Source organism: Lactuca serriola, chromosome 8 (assembly GCF_051521515.1).
Source record: "Lactuca serriola cultivar US96UC23 chromosome 8, Lser_US96UC23_V15, whole genome shotgun sequence".
In the NCBI taxonomy this organism is placed as follows: domain Eukaryota; kingdom Viridiplantae; phylum Streptophyta; class Magnoliopsida; order Asterales; family Asteraceae; genus Lactuca; species Lactuca serriola.
This window is the reverse complement of record NC_136415.1, coordinates 124,549,776-124,576,004: the sequence shown is the minus strand read 5'-3', so window position 1 is coordinate 124,576,004 and position 26,229 is coordinate 124,549,776. Positions and strand designations below refer to the sequence as shown.

Below are 26,229 nucleotides of genomic sequence, written 5' to 3'. Positions count from 1 at the left end.
GACGGAGGAGCAGCGACTTCAGATTTGTCTTCGTGTGCTCTCGCACCACCAAATTTCCAATCATATTGGTGGGTGGTAGGAGTAGAAAGAATTCTACTAACCAATCATCTCATGCCACGTTGCCTATTTCATACTCTATGGGAACAACATTTATACAGTGTTTGTTAGTCTTTTACTTTTTATATTGGATTGTTAATATTTCTATATTTGTAGGAACGAATGCAAGGTTATACCATTAATTTTTAAAGTTACATATGTGGGTAAATGTTTTAAAGTTATATACGTGAGAACGTGAGTGGAACAATAACATATAGAGTTTATTAGGCACGATACGTTTGAAAGCTTTTATTTTTTATTGTTTGACAAAACGTTTTGTTTTGAATAGAAAGCCTCGTTAGACGCTACAAGCTTCTAGGTAACGTTTAACAAGACGTTACCTGCTACCCGCTATCAATTATTTTTATTGAACATGCTCGTAATATGCAACAAGAATATTTTACAAACATGATTGTTATATTATCAGATAAAATAAACATAGTAAAAAAGAGAAATCAAATATTCTTTTTCTTAATCATTTTTCTATATTTTATTTAAATTTATCATATTTAATAAAATTAATAATTTTTTATTAGACTTGTGATATATATATATATATATATATATATATATATATATATATATATATATATATATATATATATATATATATATATAATTTTTATAAAAAAAGACATCTAACGGGGTGTTTGGATAGGAAAAAAGAAGGTGTTTATTATTTATTGCTTATTCCCACCATAATAAGCTAAATTTAAGTGTTTGAATAAAATTCTTAAAAATCAATTTTTTGTGTTGGGAATAAGCTAAATAAGCTAATTTTAATAAGCATCTCCCCTGCTTATTGTTTATTCCCACCACAAATAAGCTAATAAGCAATAAGTTAATAAGCTAATTCAAACACCTCTTAAATAACTTACATGAATTAATTGCAAACGTAGTAATTTACATGAAGTATATGATGAACAAAAGATAACAACCTAATAGAAAGAACATCTCCATGTTATTTACTTGATTTGAATAAGTAAAATGGATCGAAAATGATTAATGTTGGAAATTGAGTATGTAAACCATTTTTGTATTGTTTATTTTAAAAAATTATCAATTTGATTTTTTATATTTTTGAAAATTGATCATCTTGTCTAGAATGGATTATTCCAAGACCATTTTGGTTGATGTTATCCAACCCAACCCATTTTGAGTGGTTTTCAAATACATACAATTACATAACCTATTTCAAAATGCATATATTTCAAAATATGAGATCTCGAACTCAATGGACAAAGAAGATATGACATCTGATTCCAATGAGTTTGAGGTTTTATGGGCAAGTTCTTGACTCCTTTGCTTATACTTGTTTAGTTTTTTTATTAAAATTGTAAAATCGTTAGTTTGAAACATGAAGAACAAGTCCGTAATGTTATGTTAATTTTTAGAATGTGCCTAAATTAGGTAGTTTTTTTGGTGTTAGTAAAACCAAAGTATTAGAGAAATAGTTTTTAGTGTCTTACATTATCCCACATTAATTTTTCGTATTCCGAAACACATCGACAAGCTTTTAAACATGTATGGAATACAACAAACTAGTCCAGAATACGATGAACTAGTCCGTAATACGAATAACTAATTTGAAATGTTCACCGCAATGTGTTCCGGAACACCATATACAGTCTGAGATTATCTTGAAAGTAATTTTTTCTTTGTTTTTTGCAGCATGACGACATTTTTTATGCTTCTCTTACAATATCTTGCAAATCTGTCATTGTTACTAAGCGAGGCTATAGAAATGCATGTTTTGGTAGATGGTAAGATATTCCATCTGTGGAAAAAGGGGATCTTTTTCATTTACATTATGTATTCTGCAAAGAATTTGTGACAAACCCTCAAAGCTCAGTATAAGATATGCTTTTAGAGATCGACAAGTACGAGTTGATGTTTGGGAAGATGGAATTATGCCTTATCATCGGTTTCGATTTTAGTGAATATTTATAGCCTCATGTTTCAGTCACGCCTTCCAATCACAATTATTGGTTTTCTAGGTTACATTAAAAAATATTTTCACATCGGAATCCACATAAAACAATTTATGAGCACATGCAACCTAGAGATCTATGACATTTTCTCATTATAGCAACATACTATGAAAAACTAATATAGTCTAGGTATAATAGAAAATACATTATTAGAAGACATGCATTTTAGTATATTCAAATATACTAACTTTTTTTTATATCAAATGGTTCATAGAAAGCAAACATCCAATAGTGTGAATGTCTCTAATGACTCACACCAATACCATATAACACTTGAAATTGACAGGAGATGTGAGATATTTATGAAATTATTATTTCATTATTCCCAAAGGCTCACGAACGAAATTGTGATGTCAATGGGTCATATTTATAGCTAGGGAATCTCCATATAAACCTTGATTTGAATAATAAAATAATCAGATGTTATCTATTTAAGACATTTATTCTTATCAATTATATAAGGCTTTTAGAAACCCTAGAATCCATCCCAAAACCGTCCATACCATGGATGGTTTAGAATTGCTTCTTTTGTTCAACTATTGAATAATTATAATTCATCCCTTTCACTTTTAATTAATTCTAATTAATTCCGGTTTGGAACTAGAACCAGTTTTCCTATATTATGACTTTTTACATTCTAAATTGAAGTATAAACACTAAATTACATGATAAAAAAAGAATTAAGTAATTCCGACTTCATGTGAGTGAGTTATGCGCATTTTAAAAGCGGTACATATTCCAAAAAATAAAAAACAAAATGTTGAAACAGAAAATACGCAACATTAATATGCTATCTTCCGAGGCCTATAGTTGATTCAATATCTAATCAAAATATGTGTTCGTACAGTCTAAAATGAAGTAAAAACACCAAATTACATGCTGGAAAAAAAATAAGTAATTCCAACGTTATATGAATGAGTTATGCACATTTAAAAAAAAAACAAAAAAAAAAGTGTTGAAATAGAAAAAACGCAGTATCAATATTCTTTCTTTTGGGACATGTATCTGATTCAGTATCTAACCAAAATACAAAAATGAATTACAAACTCCAAATTACATGTTGGAAAAAAAAATTCCGACTTTATATGAACGAGTTATACGCATTTTAAAAAACGAGAAAAATGTTAAACCGGTTCCGCTTTTAAAACTGAGACCGGTTCCCATATAAATGGAGAACCAGTAATCGGACCTTATTACTAATTCTGGTTTCGGTTTCGGTTTCGGTTCCAGTTCCAGTTCTGGTGATTCTAATGCTCTTCACTAATTCCAGATTAATTCTTAATAATAATTAATTAATTACAACTATTTCTAATTAATTTACTAATCATATAATAAATTAATAATAATTTTATTTTTCTCTCTCCTAAAGTCAAATGATAACTATTTCTAGTTATTGAGGACAACTCAAAAACAACTTTCCTTTTATTCTATAAAGTTATACAAATTTAGTTATGATCTTGACCAATTTAGTTATGACCTTGGAAACTTATTTCAACATTTCCCCGTGTAGACAAGTCATCAACTACAATTGCTAATATAGACTTCGAATAACCAACATAGTGTGCTTTCCACATCCACTGTTGAACTATGATATAATCAAACGTTTTCTCTTAGATAAGTGATCAACTATTCATTCGGTCTACAAGATATCGTCTGGACACTAGACATGGATACAAATCAATCTCATAGTCCAAGATTTTGTTTTCCAATTTCCGATTCATGATAACTAAATTGTAACAGCCAAAAAACCAAGATAAAATTTTTCATTTTAAAACAAGAGTTACAATCATCAAATTGTTCCAAAACCGTAACATAATAACAATGTAAAATTATCAGAGTACCATATCAAAAGGTGCAGAAAAATAGTAAGGAGATAATGATGTGCCATCAACCCATTAAGTGCTTAATACGTAAGCGTTTTTGTCCAAAATAGAGATCCAATTCCCAAATGTTGTCCTTGACCATAAAGTTTCCAATGGTATTGCATGGCGCTAAAGTGCTTAACACCAAAAACCCCAACATCTTAAGCCATTAAGACAACCAAACTCATGCATGGGGAAGAACTAAAGGTTAAGAACACATTTTTGTCACTCTAAGCCTAGAAAACGTCCAAAAGGACAGCCCATTTGCTTTATAGCTTGCCATGCACAAGAAGGCCATATTTGGGGACAAAAATTCATAATATCATCATATACATAAGATCTAACGAGCTAATCACCAAGGTATTAACTTTATACCTTCTGGAGATTGAAGATGATGCAAGACTTCCAGATCCAAGCTTGCTTCTAGCTTCTAAGCTTCACCACCACCTTCTTCTTCCTTTGAAACAAACAAAAACACACTCTCAAGCTTCAAAATGCAACAATAGGGCTAGGGTTTGCAAGGGACAACGTTTCAAGTGATGGGGGCTGGAAATGGGATGATGGAATGGGACTTAAGGTTCCATATGTAGGGTCCAAACCATAAGGATTAAGGTTTATGTCCATTGACTCGCCGAGTTCCTATACTCAGAAAATCCTCATATCACGACTCAACTCGCCGAGTCACCCCATGACTCATCGAGTTCATCAATCCCCGAGTCATAGCCTGTCTAACTCACTGAGTCACCACTCAACTCTCTGATCCTTATCATAACCAGCTGGGTTAGGGTTTGCGACCCGACTCGTCGAGTCCAAGAACAGACTCGCCGAGTTCACTTAAGTCATCCCTATTCAGACGATTTCAGACCATCTCACTGCTTCCAAATCATATCCTAGGGCTAGTTCCACACATAAAGTTTCCAATTTTACGTGCATGCAAGGCAATATAGGCTCAACACAAGCTAGAAAGAAGGTTCAAGACAAGAATGCTCTTATACATGCACAAAGGCTGATACTTTATGCCTCTATGGACCAAGATATGACTGGATCTGAAGTTGCAAGTCCCAAAACCCGAGATGGATCTCAAACATGCTAAATAGCCCAAAATCATCATCCAAGAATAGATCTAGAAGGAAAGAGCTCAAAGCAACGACTTGTTACCTCAAGAATGTCCCCAAGATGAAGTAGATTCTGGATCTACACGAATTCCTTGATGCTAGCCTCTTGATCTACAAGTTTCCTTCACTAGAATCACCTTCTAAAGCTCAAAACTCTCATCAATGGCTCACACACGATTTCAGGGTTTACTGACTCTCAAGGGGTAACAAAGAGGCTGAGGGGAGGACATAAGGTCCTTTAAATAGGGTGAAAACCCTAAGATTTAGGGTTTTCTCTTCCCAGCATTGAATCGTTGAGTCTAGCCGCCGACTCGGCGAGTGAGGTCATGTATCACGTGCCCAACACACGTTCCGACTCGACGAGTTAAAGCTCCAACTCGCCGAGTCCACTTTTCCATTTACACTTTACACCCTTGAACTCTTGCTTTTGAACTTGGGATGTTATAATTCTCCTCCACTTAAATTAGGCTTCATCCTCGAAGCCTGCTGTTGCACACGATTTCGGATAACACTCCTACATTGCAGCCTCCGCTCTCTCAACCATCCCAATACTCTTCAGGCACTCCTACCGCGTCTTCTCTACGTCAACTCCTTCTTGTGCATGATTCATGCCTATCACTCCAAACTGTCCACCAGCCGCTTCTCCTCAATACCCGCACACCTTGATCTAAGTACCACCCGATGATGTTGTTAGCTTCCCGACACGCACATACTTTTGTGAATTGCGAGAGATGAATACTACTATAATCCACTGGGCTCTGCCATAGCACTAAGCTATCTTTCTCTTGTCAAAACTGACGACAACTTGGTTAACTTGCAATATTGGAAACTCATCCAGTTCTCCTCCTGAATCTAATCCCTCTCCGTGCTGACAGGATAACGCATCCTTTAGCTTCCGAACAACTCTCATGAATAACCAGCTTAGTCACACGGCCACTCATACCTGACGCAATCAGCCTCGGGCTGGAATACCAGGTACGTCTATAACGGGTCCAGTCATCCCTAGGATGGTATACCCTCGTATCCTTACGCATGTTTGGCCCAATCAACCCTCGGGTTGGAATACCAAACACATTAGGTCCAATCAATCATAGGGTCTAGTCATCCTCAGGATGGAATACCCTAGATTGGAATACCACCACACACATAACCCATGTCTACAACCATACTTGGTATCCAAGGATATATCCTTGCATTTCCTTCAAACTTCTTTGATTCGACACAACCGAGCACAGCTCACCGAAATCTCAACAATACGTCCAATCCGAACGCACTCCTACAACAGACATAATCACACAATCTCTAAGCCCTCAGCCCATGACTGGAATACCCTCACATAGTCCTTAACATAGGTCTGGATTACTTCCGAGTTTGTCTAAAACTCCATTTTAGAGATACTCACCTCCTTCAACTCCAATGAGTCTTAAACCCCTGACGTTGCAGCACCAGGTATTGACACAACATCGAAGCTTCTCTCTACATTATCCACTTATAGATCACGATGCCATTCAATAACACATATACTCAGCACCTAAACACACAACTAATAGCTTATACAAAGTACTCATCACACTTCCTCAACATATCCATCGCTTGAAGACAGACCCACTGATTGCTATTAGCATAGCAGTATACTTCGCACCTGTACACAGATCTACTGTTCATATAGAGTCTTCAGCATAACTGGGCCGCCTCATTGCACCATCCTTGTAATTGTCATCCAAACTGCATCAGACAGCATCTTCCAAAGCGAACGTCCCATCCGAGAATTTCCAATTGTCCCCCACTTAGAGCACTAACTATTGATTACTGGCGGCGAAACTGGTACACGAATCAATTGTCCTTATCCAAGGCAATGAACTTCAAAGTATCTGAGTTCCTGCTGATGATTTCTGAATCCCTGAATCACGACTGCTCGATCCGGTCTAACGATTCTCTATCCTATCTCTTCCTCTTGGACGCACCAAAGGAGCCTACCATCTATGATCCCCTAACAATAAATCCTCCCTGGCATCTACTATGCCCTAATAACTTACACAGAAAGAAACGGAAAGTCATAACACAAATATGAACAAAATATGAGAAAAAGACATATCGACCGTCGCCTCTGGTGTTGTCTCGGTCTCCTCGGCCATAAGCTGATAAGCACGTCCTTGAGCCTTCGAAGGCTTTGTTCTGCCCTGACCCACGTCAGTAAGTCTCAAATTGGCTGGTATCGGGGCCTGCACTGGCTTGGCAGCCAAAAGAGGACACTGGGCCTTCATATGGCCTACCTGATCGCAATGATAACAAAGTCGGACTCCGGCAGCTGGAGTCTGTTGTCTGCAGTCCCTGGCTATGTGACCCTCCTAGCCACACTTGTGGCATCCAGAAGAAGACCGACAACCTCCATTATGAACCTTGCCGCACTTCCCACAAGTGCGACTCCCTTGTCGATAATCGGTGACCCTCGAACATTTCGGCGTAGGCCGAGACTGCATCGGGGCCTGCCTCTGCTCCCTCAACTGGAGCTCGATCTCTAACTCGCGTCGCCTGGCGCCTCCTGCCGCTCCAACAAGGTGTCACATATTTACGTAGACACGAACTGCCTGATATGCCTCTTGAGCATACTCAGATACCGGGTCATCTGAGCCTACTTCGAAGCAAACTCAGGGTAAAACATCGCCCTCTACGTAAACATCCTGGTGATCTCCATCACCGAATCTGAATCCTGCTTAGTCACACGGCCACTCATACCGCGCCGCCTCCTTCCCCTTCGAAGAAGAGGTACCTGAAACCAAAACTGAAAACTGTAACCACGAAGCTTAGTGAGTTCCCTCATCATACCACATACCATACAATCACATATCATACATACTGCCGGGCAATTCTGGGGTGCCCGACCTACCCGGTACGGCCATTCTGGGGTGCCGACCTACCCGTGTCAAGCCATTCTGGGGTGCTGACCACCCATGTCAAACCATTCTGGGGTGCTGACTACCCATAGGTCCTGAAAACCAATCCACGGGGACTATTTCACCCCTACTGCTACTATCACATATATCATAACATAACATATTATCAAACATATATGGGGTGTCCGATCTACCCTTCGGTCCTAACGACCGAACTTGGGGACTAATCCCCTCCTACTACCATTATCACATATAACATATCATGCCAGCATATAAACATATCTTCACATACTGTCAGACATATCTGGGGTGTCTGACCTACCCTTCGGTCCTAACAACCGAACTGTACTACTATCACGTATAACATATCATGCCAGCATATAACATATCAGGTAGTAGCAAACCTAGATGATATCACAAAGAAAATCATCTAACATACAACTCCTACTGGTGGGCCGGCATTGTGGCCGTAGACCCACCGCTACTAGAAGGTAACTCACCTCAAAGTAGCTGCTGATCTGTGTGGGAACTGACTGCCTTCTACTGCTGCTGCCCCGGAAATACTCCGGCTATAATTCCCACAAACACTCAGTCAAATACTGCTAACCGACCTCAGGGTAAAATGATCATTTACCCCTAACCAAACCAAGAGTCAAAGTCAACTTCGAGTTGACCCGACTCGCCGAGTTGGCTTGCCAACTCGCCGAGTCCCTATCCCTTTGTCTGACCATAATCCCGTCTATACTCGTCGAGTTAGGCATTGAATCGACGAGTTTCCCTTCTAAACCAAAGTCCAATAGTCCTTCATCCTACTCGCCGAGTTGTATGAACAACTCGTCGAGTTCATCTTCATCCGAAGAACACTCTATGCTGAGACTCGCCGAGTTGTATGAACAACTCGCCGAGTCTGTTATTGAGGCAAGAAGATTGCCTTGAACTCGTCGAGTCAGGGCATTGACTCGCCGAGTTCCTTCATGAGTGAGTCTGGCTTCCGACCCACTGAGTCACACCCCATGACTCACTACTCCACCCCGCAAACACGAAAAGGGGGAAAACTCGAGGACTTGCGACTCGACTCGCCGAGTCCGATGAACGACTCGCCGAGTCTGTCACATGCAAATACTATATACTTGATTTTGCTTGAATCCAACTCATGCCATTCATAGATCTGGGTTTCTAGGGCCTGATTAACACGTAAAGTTTCCAACTTTACATGTAAATAAACACCAATGAAGGTTTTAGGGCTCAAAATGCACTAAAAGAGTAGATCTAGGGCTTTCATGCAATATGGCTCCATAAAGGCAGTAGATCCGAGCTCCTGGAGCTCAATCATGCCTAGATCTAAAGGTTAATCAACTTATTACAAACCCTAATTCATACTCAAGCTTGGAAATGGCTCAAGAAGGACTTTAATGGAGCTTCAAAGGGACTATAAGCATGAAAACAGAGGGAAACTGAGTTATACCTCAAGGAAATCACTGAGATAACACCAAGATGTCTGGCCTCCTTCTTCTCTTCTTGATCTACTTCCCTTTCTTCTCAAAATCTTCAAGAAAACACACCAAAACACTTCAATCTCACTAGGAACAAGGTTTGGACGGTATAGGGAGCTCTGAGGGTGAAGGGGGCGAGCTTGGGACGCATAAGATGGCTTAAATAGGGTGCAAACCCTTGAAATTTAGGGTTTCATCAGACAGCGGGGACTCGCCGAGTCCAGAATATGGACTCGCCGAGTCGCCAACTTAAACGTGCTCCATCTCCCGTCTCTACTCGGTGAGTCGGGCCTACAACTCGCCAAGTCCAAGGCTAAAAATTCAAAACACTTAGATAAATTTTACATACCAGAAACCAGGTGCTACAAATCTCCCCCACTTATTTTAGTCTTTGTCCTCGAAGTCTGCTGCTCGATCCTAAAACAGCTCGGGGTAATGCTCCATCATTTCTTCCACCGGCTCCCAAGTCCATTCTGAACCCTTTCGGTGCTGCCATTGCACCTTCACTAATTCCACCCTCTTGTTCCTCAGATCCTTCGACTTCCGGTCGAGGATCGCGACTGGGCGCTCAATATAATTCAGGCTGTCATCAACCTGTATATCCTCTAGCGGTACCACCACTGAATCATCCACTAGGCACTTCCGCAGCTGGGAGACATGGAAGGTGTTGTGGATCTGACTGAGCTTGGCTGGCAGATCTAGCCTATATGCCACCTTGCCCACCCGGGATACAACCCTGAACGGATCAATGTATCTCGGGCCCAACTTGCCCCGCTTCCTGAATCGAATGAAGCCTTTCCAAGGCGACACTTTCAGGAGAACCATATCCCCGACCTGGAACTCCAGGTCTGATCGACGCTTGTCGGCGTAACTTTTTTGACGACTTTGCGCAGTCTGAAGCCTGCTTCGAACCTGCTGGATTCTCTCGGTCGTCTTGAGCACAACCTCGGTGCTCCCCATGACCCTCTGGCCAACTTCACCCTAGCATATCGGGGTCCTGCACTTTCGTCCGTACAACATCTCGAATGGAGGATGGTCAATGCTCGCGTGGTAGCTGTTGTTGTATGAGAACTCAGCCAAGGGAAGATAGGTATCCCAACTACCACCGAAGTCTAGCACGCATGCCCGCAACATATCCTCCAACGTCTGGATGGTCCGCTCGCCCTGACCATCCATCTGCAGGTGAAAGGCGGTGCTAAAATGCAGACGAGTGCCCAACTCATCATGAAACTTATTCCAAAACCTGGAAGTGAACCGCACATCTCGATCTGATATAACTGACACTGGCACTCCGTGCCGCCCCACTATCTCCCTGATATAGATATCAGCCAACTTTTCGGTTGAGATACTCTCCTGGATCGGAATAAAATGGGCGCTCTTGGTCAATCGATCCACGATGACCCAAATCGAATCTACTCCTCGCGCAGTCCGGGGAAGCTTTGTGATAAAATCCATCGTAATATCTTCCCATTTCCACAACGGGATATCCAATGGCTGCATCTTGTCGTGCGGTCTCTGATGCTCGGCCTTGACCTTCCTGCAGGTCAAACACCACTCGACGTACCACGCCACATCCCGCTTCATGCAGGGCCACTAATAGTCTAGACGAAGATCCCTATACATCTTCGTCGCCCCTGGATGAATAGAGAATCGGGATTTGTGCGCCTCCTCCATCAAGATCTGGCGCACACCTCCGTGATACGGCACCCACACCCTACGATGTAGTGTCAATAATCCTCGGCTATCATAATTGAAGGAGGTGACTTGACCCGCTATTCGCTCACTCTTCCGATGTTACTCCTTCATAGCCTCTTGTTGGGCTTCCCGAATCCGCTCTAATAGTGGAGTCACCACCGTCATCCTCATACACACATCCCTGATCGGTGCCGCCTTACGGCTAAGCGCATCAGCCACCACATTGGCCTTCCCTGGGTGATAAAGGATCTCGCAATCGTAATCCTTCACCACGTCCAACCACCGACGCTGCCTCATGTTCATATTCGGTTGATCCATGAGGTACCTCAAACTCTTGTGGTCCGTGTAAATGGTACATCGAACCCCGTAGAGGTAATGCCACCAAATCTTGAAGGTGAAGACCACCGCCCCCAACTCTAAATCATGCGTCGGGTACTTCGCCTCGTGAGGCTTCAGCTGCCTCGCGGCATAAGCAACGACATGTCCCCTCTGCATCAATACTGCGCCGAAGCCCGAGATAGACGCATCACAATATACCACAAAATCTTCTACGCCCTTGGGCAGGCCTAAGATTGGCGCCTCGCACAATCTCTACCACAGAATCTCGAACGCTGCCTGCTGCTCAGGCCCCCATCGAAAGACCACGACTTTCCTAGTCAACCGTGTCAGGGGTACGGCTATCTTGGAGAAATCCTGAATGAATCTCCGATAGTAGCCTGCTAATTGATGTGCACAAAAGTACCCACTAATTTTAATATTTATAACCTAACAAACTTAACTATCTATGCACTTATAGGCAGTGTACCTAGTCAGATTACAGTATAGCTTGGGTAAGTCGGGTGTCGATCACAGGGAACGGTGTTCTAATTAATTTACTTACTAATAAATTAACCTAATTTATTTAACAAGTTTAATAAGGGGTTTTATCTGGTTTTACAAGATCAGATGAACTTAAATCAAATTCAATAATTAAAAACACACTCTTGTTTAGTTTGAATCCACTTCTCCCTTATGGCTAGTTAACGATTACGGATTATTAAGTTGGTTTTTAGTTGTATTAGTAATTTAGTTCTATCTTATCAATAATTAACTAATTCATGTCAAACCATGTATGTTCACACATAATTAAACACAGAACTAATTATGAGTGTAAATATGCTATGTAAGATTTGTTGTATAAACGCAATTATGATCACAATTCACGTTCTCTAGCACAGCTAAACTTTATTTATTCTAATTACTAACTAAGATTGGTTAATCCTAGCTCTAACAATTCAATGTTCACTAAATTATTAGGTAAACAGGTTCATGCAGTTTAATGGTCACTAAGCTACACAGAACATGCAACTAAGCAATTAGATAAACAAATAATAACATGCTAGGTCATACAAATCAAACACAAGCAAATTTTTACCAACTAAGCTCAATCCATAATCATACAACTATTCATAAGTTTAAAGCTTCATCTAGCTAAACAAGAGTAGCTAGATTCAGCTGCTCATCATAGTAATTAAAATAACACAGCTAAAACTAATAAAAGACATGTTCTTATTTAACTAAAATATAAACCTTTACTTCTTTTGGTGTTGAAAACCCTCTTCTAGAACCTTTCTTTCGCTCTGAATCGTCTCCTGGAATTCTTTTTCTTCTGCCAAAAGCTTCCTCTTTCGTAATAATCAGGAGGACTTATATAATCCTTAAAAACTCGCGCCACGTCGTGGCTAGGTTGCGCCACGTCGTGGGCTTCAAGCAATCCATATCCTTCAAGGAAATCCTCCGCGTCGCGATGTTTATCTTCTGGAACACCCGTGCCACGTCGTGGGCTTCATCACCACGTCGTGAATTGAGCTCTTATCGTGAATTTATTATTTTCTTGTCTTCCAAGCCTCCCATGTTCCCCATTTTGTCACCTTTGGTCCCTTTCTTCGAAAATCCTTTGTATTGACTGAAAATAACAATTTAAACTCATAAGTATCATTATTCTAAACATATTATCAATTTATTAATAAAAATGTACTTAAATACTGCCTAAAAATAAGTATAAATATGACAATATCAAAATACCCCACACTTAGGCTTTGCTTGCCCTCAAGCAAAATTAAACTTAATTCTTAATTACTAACACTACACAGAACAATCCGACTCTAGTTCAACCATTATGTCAAAACCTCAACGCATGCATTTGTGTCTAAAATTTTCCTAAAGTACCCCCCCATACTTTAAATACTCACAATCTTCATAAACACTCGCCCACTTTTTCCGAACAATGCTCATTTTATGCAACCCTCCGAATCCATCCGCAGAAAACCTCCTAACCTCAAGGTATTTTTAGTTGAGAAACCTAAGCATACATAAACTAGAATTACAATTTTTCGATACCACTATGGAGCTCTATTTGAATTCTTCATTTCTTTGACATTTGATCTTTGATCTCTTTGAATTCACCACCTTTGTTGATTTGATTTCTGGTATCTTCAACTTTTTGGATTTCTTGAGAATTTTGATCTTCTGATCTTCACTTTAATTGCTCCAAAATTCTTCAAACTTTTTTTCGTAATTCTCTTTTTTTTTAACATGTACCTCACTTTTTTCACTCAAAACATACATGCTTAAGCAGAGGCGCTCAACCTCAACCTTTATTGGCTAATGATAATAATTTTCCTGGATACATTTCAGGTTTAGGCTGCTAAACATATTGCATCCCTCAAACCAAGCGGGGTTGTGTTTTTGTTCCATGATTTCACTAAAATAAGGGAGGCCACAAATGCACTATAACGTGTATTGGCTCAACTAAACATTTGAACTTTCATCAGATCATCCCGCATAATACTAGCAATTATAGCTCAAATTATTATTACTAGATTCAATTAATAAAAATGTGAATTTTCAAAATTTTCTAGCAATTTACTTTTTCTACCCCTACCCCACACTTATTTCATACAATGTCCTCATTGTATGTATAAAAACAAATCAAAATTAAAGAAAAGGGAGAAAAAGGAACAGACTCCCCTGGGATAGTGGCGTGAGCATCTCCAAAAGTGTGGACAATGTGCAATTGGACTTCCAAAAATAGAAACTCAGTGTAGAACTGGTTGAAAACGTAAATAAACCACGAATAGGACTCGAAACTTCAATTCGTTAAAGTGGGTATTTGTAAGGAAAAATGTGGCAATGATAAACTGGATCACGTCGTGGCATATATTTGGACACGTCGTGATATGGGTTGAAACCGCGTACACCAAAAAAAACGGAAGTACTACAAACTTCAAGAGCGCCACGACGTGGCATAAGGAGTCCACGTCGTGGAAACTGGGCATCAGCAGAAAATGACTTGTTTTCTTTATTTACTCTAGCAGCTTTGACCAATGGCTAACTGGTTTCCGACACTTCTATGCAAATATATTTCCCAACTATAACCTCTCTCCTAATAGACCTCACACTTATCTTGAATTGTGGGTTCCGACTCACGACTCTAAGCTTCCTTAACTAGACAAACACGACTCGAAAGTTAACCTTCTATGCTCCTTAGAATTCCAACGCTAATCTGAAAAATTAGATCAACCCAAAAGAAACAAAAAGTAACATCATAGTCTCAATAAAGTTTTACATCACACACCAAAGTCAACATAAAAAAAAACTACTCAAAAACAAAACAAAAGAAATAAAATCAATCATCATCTTGATCTTGTGCTCCACTTGGCCCTGCCCCATCATTTTGCGGACGCCATAGCTCCTCCCATGTCGGAAAATAGGGATACTGTGGTGGCATAGAAGGTGGTCGGGTCACACCCAAATGTGAATAAATACCCTCAGTAAGCTGGGTATGGTAAATGGCATGACCCCGTAGATTATCCAAATATGTTCCCACCCGACTCTGAAAAGGGTCGGTGGGCACTCCCTGCACATACTGCGAAGCAGCACGCTCTCGTTCGACCTCACCTCTAGCCCGCACATTCCGACGCCTCGGCCTGGCTGGTGGTTGCTGTCCCGGCTGCACCTCCTCCTGCTCGTCATCTATCAGTGGTATAACAAAACGACCCCCGATATTCACCACCGCTCGCATCACACCCAAGACTTGAATGGTCAAGTCTGTGTCCGGGAACCGAGTAAGATTCCTCACAAAGTCATGGGTCAAAATATGATATGACCTGGCCAGGCGAGTAACCAAATGCCCCCCAGTAATCGGGCTCCTAGGCCTAGAATTGGCCGCTTTCTTCCCCATAAACCTCGCCAACATATAAGGCAAATCACAGCAAACCCCCGGAGTAATAAGAGTCCAAAAATAAAATAGATTCTGGATGGGGACCTTATCACCATGATGCTTGTGATTGATTGAAAACGTGATAATGCGGTGCAAAAATCGGAAAACAGGATTGCCGAATTTGTGACTCACTCGAGTCACGAGTGTTGTACTCATGGTTAGAAATGCCCCGCCAAAACTGCACATCCAAAGTACCCGGAGCAAAATCCCGCACACATCCAAGCAAGAAAGGGATAAAAAACGGAGATTGCGTCTCCACTTCTGTATAGAGCCCCATACGCCAAGCAAACTCCCGAAGACTACACTCATGATATACACCACCCAAACGAAACACAAGTGCCCTATTGTAGGTGACATCAAGGGTGCGCTCTTCGAAACATACGGTAGAGAAAAATTCTACCGACAATTCCCGGTACACGGGTTCTTGAATGGCGAATAAATTCCTCCACCCATGACAAGTGAACGAAAATTGATCTCCAACATAAGTCTTCGACCAATAACGTTCCAGCTCCACTACCATTCCCACTCCACCAAGCCATCCCCAATCGATAATTGGGGCTATTGCAAACTCCCTATTGTATAACCATCCAAGTCGATTCTCGTAGGTTGTTAGCAACGGTCGGGGAATGTTTTGAGGAAACTGGTATAAAGGATGTATGCTTGCTACATCTATCAGGTCTTCCTCCTGCTGAACAGCTCGTCGGGGTCCCATTTCTGCAAACAAAAGTAAACCAAAACATTAAACAACCAACACATTAAAACATATAAAATTGGTCTGCCAGAAGTCACGACGTGGCCAGGCTATGCCACGTCGTGGGCCACATCGCACACAGATTCTAAATCGGTCTTTTTATAAGCGATTTCCACAAAAATAGTGCTTGGGGTTTGTTCCTATGGACATTTAAATGACATGCAATCTAAAATCAGCCACTAGATTCAACCAATTTCGTGAATCATACAAACCCTAATCACGAAAACTTGAAATTGGAAGAAATAATTACAAAATAATGAGTAAAAGACATACCAAATGGATTAATTTAGCAAGATCTTGCAAGGAAATTGGAAGTATAATAAGAAATTGGCTGTGGGGTTGTGATGTTCCCGTGAGTGCGGCAGTCTCCAAGTGGGGGATGAAGTTTCTCGGTCAAAGGGTTTTAAGCAATTGGTCCCCCCCCCTGATTTTTAAAGGCCCCGACGTGGCGGGCTATGCCCACGTCGTGGACCTTAAATCTTTCTTAAGATCGCGCATTCTATTTTAACCCACGACGTGGCTGGCTATGCCCACGTCGTGGAAACTGCCAGATGCAAAATTTTAATAATGTTTATCATATTAACTAATTTCTTTGCATATCATTCATTATTTAAAGTTCCCTACAGCTAATTCTCTACTTATTACCGGTTTTTAGATGATGAATTGATGTCTTTCCTAATTAAAAAGAAAGAAAAGAAAAATTTAAAAAGAAAATGCAAACCAAACTCGGGTTGCCTCCCGAGAAGCGCTTCTTTTTTTCTTGGAGTCTTGAGCTGGACTCCGTGCCTTCTACGTTGAATCTTCGGAAGAGTCTACCACCAGGATCTTTTGTTCCTTGAACCGCCGTTTATAAGCTTGAACTCTCCTTTTATACGCCTTTTTTGAATTTTCCTTTTTAGCTTTTCCATCTTCTTCATGCTTGCGTTTTGTGCCCTTTGTTTGTTCCTTGCACTCCATAGCATTATCCTCTTCTTTCACCACCGGCCTTGTTACTTTTGAAGTGACTTCCTCTTCATCACTTGTCATTTCCTCGTCCTCTTCGCTCGCCCAAGAAGGCGGACTCTTGTAAGCTATGACTTCAATCAAATATGGAACAGATGCCCTTGGTTTTGTCCTCTTGTCTTGATGAACTGCCTTTATCTCTTCTTCCATAAGCTTTTCCAGCTCTTCTAGTTCGTTCTCCTCATTAATCGTGAACACCTATTCTTTCTCTTCTTGAAAGTCATCTCTTATCCCGAAGACTTCTTGTTCATCCCCAACCCTCAAAGTGAGCTTGGACTCGCGGATATCAACAAGGGCTCCAACAGTGTTAAGCAATGGCCGACCAAGGATTATCGGAACATCCGGGTCTTTTTCATGTCCAAGACTACAAAGTCTATTGGAAAAACAAATTTTCCAATTTTCACCAAAATATCCTCCACTATGCCTAGGGGTTGTGTCACCGAACGGTTCGCCATGTGAATCTTCATTTTTGTAGCCTTCATCTTCTGAATCTCCAATTTTTGATAAAATGAAAAAGGCATTAGATTAATGCTAGCCCCGGAATCGGCTAAAGCATTAACCTTCATTTTATTCCCAAACTCGCATGGAAGAGTGAGGCGTCCAGGATCCCCCATCTTTTCTGGTGTTTCTCCCATCACAGCCTTTGAAGTTTGTTCACTTAGAATCACTGTAGACTGCTTCTTTAATTGCCTTCGCGTATCTATCAAGTCTTGCAGTAATTTCTGGTTCTCGGGAGCTTTGGATAAGGTCTCAACAAAGGGAGTATTAATTGGAATCCCTTTCACATGCTTCACAAACTCTAAATGTTCCTTCTCCAGTTGACTAAGTTCTGCGCGGGTGGGAAATGGCATATATGGATGATAAGCTGGAATAGGCTCAAAGGATTTTTGCTCAGACTTGCGCCACGTCGTGGCCAGAGGAGTGCCACGTCGTGGCGAGCCTGGTTCAGCACTTTCTCCATTTTCGATCCTTGATTTGTTGAGCTGCTGCGGTTCTTCTTCCAATGCCTCCAGGAACTCAGATATTGTATCTTCTTCAGTATCGATGGCCATTACGTGAGATTGGGCTTTTACTTCGGGATTCTTCGGGGATAATTTTTCATGAACTAAAGTGGCTAGTTGACCAAATTGTACTTCAAGGTTATGGATGGAGGCTTGCTGGTTCTTTATCAATGTTTGTTCTTCCATGATAGCGGAATCCGTGGCATCATGTCTCTTTTCCGAAGCCTCCATAAACTTCATCAAAATGGTCTCTAGGTCGGGTTTCTTCTCGATTGGTGGCTGCTCCTTTTGGTAAAGGCCTCGATCTGTCTGTCTATACTTCTCTTCTTTTTGCTTCTTATACTCTTCATATGGCAGCCACTCCTTCTTCGGTTTCCTCCAGTCCTCATCAAACTTATCCCCACTAGAATAGTACACTTGAGCTTTTCTGTTCCCAAACTCATCCACATTGCAGTCCTTGGTCAAGTGTGGACCACTGCATCGCTCGCACCCCACTCTTATGGCATGTATCGACTGGTCCATTTGTGTTATCCTGCGATCCATGCTATTCAGCATGGCCATGACAGCTGCAATTTCTTCAGTTTGGGCCCCTCCACCGCCTTTGCTTCCATCTTGCCTCTGGTTATGGTATTCGCGGGAGTGTTTCGCGAATTCTTCAATTAGCTCCTTGACCTCCCTTGGATTTTTCTTTGTCAACGGTCCTTGAGAATCAAGGAGTTGTCTTGTCATCACATTGACCCCATCATAAAACATTGACATCTCTTGCTGCACATTTAGGTCATGTTACGGGCAATTTCCAAGTAAGCCCTTGTACCACTCCCATGCTTCGTATAGTGACTCCCCTGGTTGTTGCTCAAAGTTGGCTATTGCCTTCTTGAGTCTGGCTATCTTGGATGGCGGGCAGAACTGGTCCAGGAACTGCTCACGCATTTGAGCCCAAGTGGTGATTGTACCCGGTGGGAGTGCTTTTAACCACTCCTTAGCAGCTCCTTTGAAAGTGATGGGAAGCATCCTAAGCAAGACTGTGTTTCTAGTGACATTTGGGACATTGAAGTAATCCGCAATGTCGTTGACTTCGTCTAGATGCTTAAAAGCATCCTCATGATCCTTCCCGAAAAATGGGATGTCCTTCAGTGCTGTCAATATGTGTCCCTTCAGCTCGAATGTGGCAGTGGCAGGAATTGCGGGTTGGACTAAACCGGGACCCACATCTTCTCGGATCCGCTTCTTGTAAGCTCCCATGGACATTTCTTCAATTGCTGCCATCTCGTTCCTTGGCTCGTTCTCGGGTTCACTTGTGTGTTCTTCAAATTCTGGCTCGGTATCGTATTCGGACTCGGTTTGCACGGGTGTATGATCCAAATGCTCAAGATTACTCTTGTGCTTCGCTGATGAACTTGACTCTCCTGTCTTCTTTCCCGACTTCCTAGAAAAGGCTGACTTCAATTCTTGCAAGGGCGTCTTTTTCTTGTGAAGTGCAGACTCGGGGTCTTCCAGTGGTGGCACCAAGTGTGTGTTTGAGCTTCTGGTCATGAACTCCCGCAACTTGCTAAACTAAAACGTAAAACTGATCTAAAATAAGAAAAACTAACTACAAATTAAAATTTAAAAAATTTTGACTGTCCACATCGTGGCAAATATATGGCCACGTTGTGGACTCTGTGATTAACAAAAAAAATTTATTTTGCTGAAAAATTAACTTTTTGTGGCTTTGACTCCACAAGAAGGATCGATTAATTTAATGCAAATAAATAAGCTAAAAACTAAGCCATTCCCAGGCAACGACGCCAAAAACTTGATGTGCACAAAAGTACCCACTAATTTTAATATTTATAACCTAACAAACTTAACTATCTATGCACTTATAGGCAATGTACCTAGTCAGATTACAGTATAGCTTGGGTAAGTCGGGTGTCGATCACAGGGAACGGTGTTCTAATTAATTTACTTACTAATAAATTAACCTAATTTATTTAACAAGTTTAATAAGGGGTTTTATCTGGTTTGACAAGATCAGATGAACTTAAATCAAATTCAATAATTAAAAACACACTCTTGTTTAGTTTGAATCCACTTCTCCCTTATGGCTAGTTAACGATTACGGATTATTAAGTTGGTTTTTAGTTGTATTAGTAATTTAGTTCTATCTTACCAATAATTAACTAATTCATGTCAAACCATGTATGTTCACACATAATTAAACACATAACTAATTATGAGTGTAAATATGTTATGTAAGATTTGTTGTATAAACGCAATTATGATCACAATTCACGTTCTCTAGCACAGCTAAACTTTATTTATTCTAATTACTAACTAAGATTGGTCAATCCTAGCTCTAACAATTCAATGTTCATTAAATTATTAGGTAAACAGGTTCATGCAGTTTAATGGTCACTAAGCTACACAGAACATGCAACTAAGCAATTAGATAAACAAATAATAACATGCTAGGTCATACAAATCAAACACAAGCAAATTTTTACCAACTAAGCTCAATCCATAATCATATAACTATTCATAAGTTTAAAGCTTCATCTAGCTAAACAAGAGTAGCTAGATTCAGCTGCTCATCATAGTAATTAAAATAACACAGCTAAAACTAATAAAAGACATGTTCTTATTTAACTAAAATATAAACCTTTACTTCTTTTGGTGTTGAAAACCCTCTTCCAGAACCTTTCTTTCGCTCTGAATCGTCTCCTGGAATTCTTTTTCTTCTGCCAAAAGCTTCCTCTTTCGTAATAATCAGGAGGACTTATATAATCCTTAAAAACTCGCGCCACGTCGTGGCTAGGTTGCACCACGTCGTGGGCTTCAAGCAATCCGTATCCTTCAAGGAAATCCTCCGCGTCGCGATGTTTATCTTCTGGAACACCCGTGCCACGTCGTGGGCTTCATCGCCACGTCGTGAATTGAGCTCTTATCGTGAATTTATTATTTTCTTGTCTTCCAAGCCTCCCATGTTCCCCATTTTGTCACCTTTGGTCCCTTTCTTCGAAAATCCTTTGTATTGACTGAAAATAACAATTTAAACTCATAAGTATCATTATTCTAAACATATTATCAATTTATTAATAAAAATGTACTTAAATACTGCCTAAAAATAAGTATAAATATGGCAATATCACTAATCCTAAGAAACTCTGAATCTCGGATGGAAACTTCGGAACCTCCCATCTCATCACGGCCTCCACCTTGGCCGGGTCTACTGAAATCCCATTCTGGTTGAAGAGGTGGCCAAGAAACTGCACCTCGCGCAGCCAAAACTCACATTTGGAGAACTTGGCGTACAAGCTCTCCCTCCTTAAGGTCTCCAAAACCTCTCTCTGATTCTCCTCGTGCTCCTCCTGCGTCTTGGAATAAACCAAGATGTCATCAATGAAAACTATCAAAAACTGATCCTGCATCGGTCTACACACGCGGTTCATGAGGTCCATGAACGCGACAGGAGCATTGTTGAGCCCAAACGACATCACCACGAACTCATAATGACTATAACGCGTCCGAAACGCGGTCTTCTGCACATCCTCCTCTCTAACCCTCATCTGATGATAACCTGAACGCAAATCAACCTTGGAGAACCAAGATGCTCCCTGTAACGGATCAAAGAGGTCATCAATCCTCGGGAGTGGGTAACGGTTCTTCACCGTTACCTTATTCAGCTCCCGGTAATCTATACACATCCGATGCGACCCATCCTTCTTCTTCACAAACAGGATCGGGGCTCCCCAGGGTGAACTGCTCGGTCGAATAAATCCCTTGTCTAGCAGCTCCTGCAGCTGCATAGACAACTCCTGCATCTTGGGAAGAGCCAACCGATAGGGTGCCTTGGCTATCGGAGCCGCACCATGAACTAGGTCGATCCTGAACTCTACTTGACACTCTGGAGGTATTCCAGGAAGCTCCTCTAGGAGCACATCAGCGTAGTCTCGCACCACTGGAACCTCGCTCACCGTCGCCTTACTGGCCTCCCGGGTAACCATAACGTACGCGACATATCCCGCGCAACCCTGCTGAAGGTAGCGCCTAGCTCTCGCTGCTGAACATACTGTGGGTCCACGCTATGGCCTCTCGCCGTGGATCACCAACTCTCACCCACTTGGGGTCCTGATCCGCACTAGCTGATGTGCACAATCTATCACCGCCCCATTAGGGCTCAACCAATCCATGCCTATAATTACCTTGTTCCCCCGCAATGGGATGGGAACCAAATCCACCAAATAGCGCTCCTCAAATAACCTTAGAACACAATCCCTGAATACTACTGACGCTCGCACCGATCGATCATCGGCAATCTCTACCTCTAAAGGGCAATCCAACATCCCCGAAGACTCAGCAAACCTCTTGCTAAGTGCAAGGGAAACAAATGATCATGTGGCACCCGAGTCAAACAACACCTGAACAGGGATACCGTTCACATGGAACGATCCTAACGCATATACACAGAGCACATATCAATATCATAACATCATAAAAATAAGATAGAGGGAAAGAATCATACCCATCACCACATCGGGTGCGACGCGTGCCTCCTCGGTAGTCAGCTGAAACGCCCGACTCCTCACCATTGGAGCCTCTGTCTTGCCCTGTCGGCCATCTGTAATCAGCAGGGTAGCTGGAGCTGGCGCCTTAACCGGCGCTGATGCTGTCAACTGGGGGCAATTGGCCTTCTTGTGGCCCCTCTGGTTGCAGTGGAAACACAACAACTCTGATGTCTGAATCACAGGTGCAGGGGTGGTACAATCCCTGCTGAAATGTCCCGTCTTTCCGCACTTATAGCAGCCCGACGATCCCAGCCTACATGCCCCCTCATGAGGCCTGCCGCATTTCTTGCAGCGGCTCGGTCCTGACTGGCCTTTCGGCCTACCATCTGATCCCTTGGGCTTCTTCCCCGAAGCCCCTCCTGCCTGTCCCTCTTCTGTCTTCCTCTTCTGGATGTGCTCCAGATCTATCTCCCTCTCCCTTGCCCTGGCAATCATAGAGTCCAAGGTAGGGCAAGCTGAAAAACTGACATGCTCTCGAATATCAGCTCGGAGCATGTCATGGTAGCGGGTCCTCCTCATGTACTCATCACCCGCATACTGGGGCACCAACAATGCCCTCTCCCGGAACTTGGCGGTGATCTCCGCCACAGTCTCCGTCGTCTGCCTCATATCCAAGAACTCCCTGGCCAGTTGCTGAAGCTCGACAGCCGGTGAAAACTCTGCCCTGAACCTGGTTTCGAAGTCCGACCAGGTCATAGCCTCGACAGCCGAGGCTCCCAACGAGTCACCCACGAACTCCCACTAATCCCTAGCTCGATCTCATAAACACCTTGTTGTAAACCTCACCTTCGACCCTTCAGGGCAGAAGCTAATCATCTGTGCATACTCAATGTCCGCAATCCATCTCCTGGCACCTATGGGGTCCTTCGCCCCGTGAAAATTCGGCGCACCACTGCCCTAGAAGTCCTTGAAGGACAGTGTGCGAGATCTCGATTGGCCAGATGCCATCTCGCTCCTGAATGCCCTGAGGCGATCCTCCATCAACTCCAATATCCCTTCCTTGATCGACCCGAAGATAATGGGGGTCGACTCAAGGATGCCTCTGGTGATCTCTGACGTGATGAACTCACGTAGTCCCTCATCTACTGGCTCGGAACCTGATCCCGAACCCGATCCCTCTCCTGTACTGCCAATTGCTGGCCTCGAGCGTAGTACCACCATTCTGAAATACATAAATAATAATCGTTAGCGATATTGATACCTCTGGAGGGATCACACCTACTACAAGTTCCCTGGTCTTATCTTGGCCTTCCTCGGTTCGGGTACAGATCCTCTGCTTTCAGTAGTACGGTCCTATACTACCTTCCACATCTATCCGTACCTTCTCCAAGGACTGCCTTGACTCCACCAGGTCCCTTTCACTACCGCTAATCACTGCTATACTCATCCTAGGCTTACCCTAGGAAACCTCTGACTCCATCCAACCCAGTCCTCAGCTGCTGAAGGTCTCTTGTAATGCCAATTAGCCATTACCTGAATACAATCACATGTAACGAGGCTCGGATAATCCTTCGAGTAAGGGACTCATCCCTACAACGGTTAGGACTCAAACAAGAGCTACGCAATAGGGTCAAATCCAACACTCTGAGATTATTCAACCCTGATCACATGTGATTTTAATGTATTCACCTAACAGCTAACTCCCATCACTCAAAGCCCTCATAGCACAAAGCAAACAACATTTGGACAAAAAGGAAACAATCTCAAGCAACTATATCCACATAACAGGAACTGCACTAGCATACAATGCTAATCTCATACTATCAGGCATAACCTAGCCAGACTATCCTATTGCTGTCCACTCAATTCTAGCATGCAATTTTTCGTACACTGAAGCGCATAAAGCAGGAACATAAGGCATCACTCCTAGATCCTTAGTCCTATTCTAGCATGTTGTTCTACTGAAACTGATAAACATAACATAAGCTTGTATGGGTACTTTGGGGAATACTTACTTGACCTCGGCCGGTGGCGCACATCACTCACTTCGTTCCTTCTTAAAACTCTTTACTTAGCTTTTAGAAAACATTTTCTTCTTTAAAATCTTTTAATCCCTCGATTTGAGTTCAGACACCCCCGAAGGTGTCCGAATCCCTCAAACCAGGGCTCTGATACCAACGTGTAACGTCCCAAAAATACGAGCCAAAAATTTCATTTTTAAAACATATACTTAGCAAAACGTTGGAATTAAACATTCACCGATCATATCGTTTCATAAAAGATATCACGTGTCTGGAAAAACATTTTATAAAACATAATAATGTCAGAGTACAAATCCCCAGGAAGATCTCATAGTGCGGAATACAAGGCGTGTATTAGATGTGGCGCTACCGCGTCGGCTCCTTCCCCTTCGAAGAAGAGGTACCTGAAACCAAAACTGAAAACTGTAAGCACGAAGCTTAGTGAGTTCCCCATCATACCACATACCATACAATCACATATCATACATACTGCCGGGCAATTATGGGGTGCCCGACCTACCCGGTACGGCCATTCTGGGGTGCCGACCTACCCGTGTCAAGCCATTCTGGGGTGCTGACCACCCATGTCAAACCATTCTGGGGTGCTGACTACCCATAGGTCCTGAAAACCAATCCACGGGGACTATTTCACCCCTACTGCTACTATCACATATATCATAACATAACATATTATCAAACATATATGGGGTGTCCGATCTACCCTTCGGTCCTAACGACCGAACTTGGGGACTAATCCCCTCCTACTACCATTATCACATATAACATATCATGCCAGCATATAAACATATCTTCACATACTGTCAGACATATCTGGGGTGTCTGACCTACCCTTCGGTCCTAACAACCGAACTGTACTACTATCACGTATAACATATCATGCCAGCATATAACATATCAGGTAGTAGCAAACCTAGATGATATCACAAAGAAAATCATCTAACATACAACTCCTACTGGTGGGCCGGCATTGTGGCCGTAGACCCACCGCTACTAGAAGGTAACTCACCTCAAAGTAGCTGCTGATCTGTGTGGGAACTGACTGCCTTCTACTGCTGCTGCCCCGGAAATACTCCGGCTATAATTCCCACAAACACTCAGTCAAATACTGCTAACCGACCTCAGGGTAAAATGATCATTTACCCCTAACCAAACCAAGAGTCAAAGTCAACTTCCAGTTGACCCGACTCACCGAGTTGGCTTGCCAACTCGCCGAGTCCCTATCCCTTTGTCTGACCATAATCCTGTCTCTACTCGTCGAGTTAGGCATTGACTCGACGAGTTTCCCTTCTAAACCAAAGTCCAATAGTCCTTCATCCTACTCGCCGAGTTGTATGAACAACTCGTCGAGTTCATCTTCATCCGAAGAACACTCTATGCTGAGACTCGCCGAGTTGTATGAACAACTCGCCGAGTCTGTTATTGAGGCAAGAAGATTGCCTTGAACTCGTCGAGTCAGGGCATTGACTCGCCGAGTTCCTTCATGAGTGAGTCTGGCTTCCGACCCACTGAGTCACACCCCATGACTCACTACTCCACCCC

The 26,229-nt window shown here is 42.1% G+C and overlaps 1 non-coding gene across 1 annotated transcript; it reads left to right on the top strand.

The window, feature by feature from the left end:
- The first annotated feature begins 18,936 nt into the window (after positions 1–18,936).
- Positions 18,937–19,043, top strand: LOC145071587 (small nucleolar RNA R71). Its single transcript, XR_013690592.1, has one exon. It is a non-coding gene; the product is annotated as a small nucleolar RNA R71 (small nucleolar RNA).
- Positions 19,044–26,229: the final 7,186 nt, after the last annotated feature.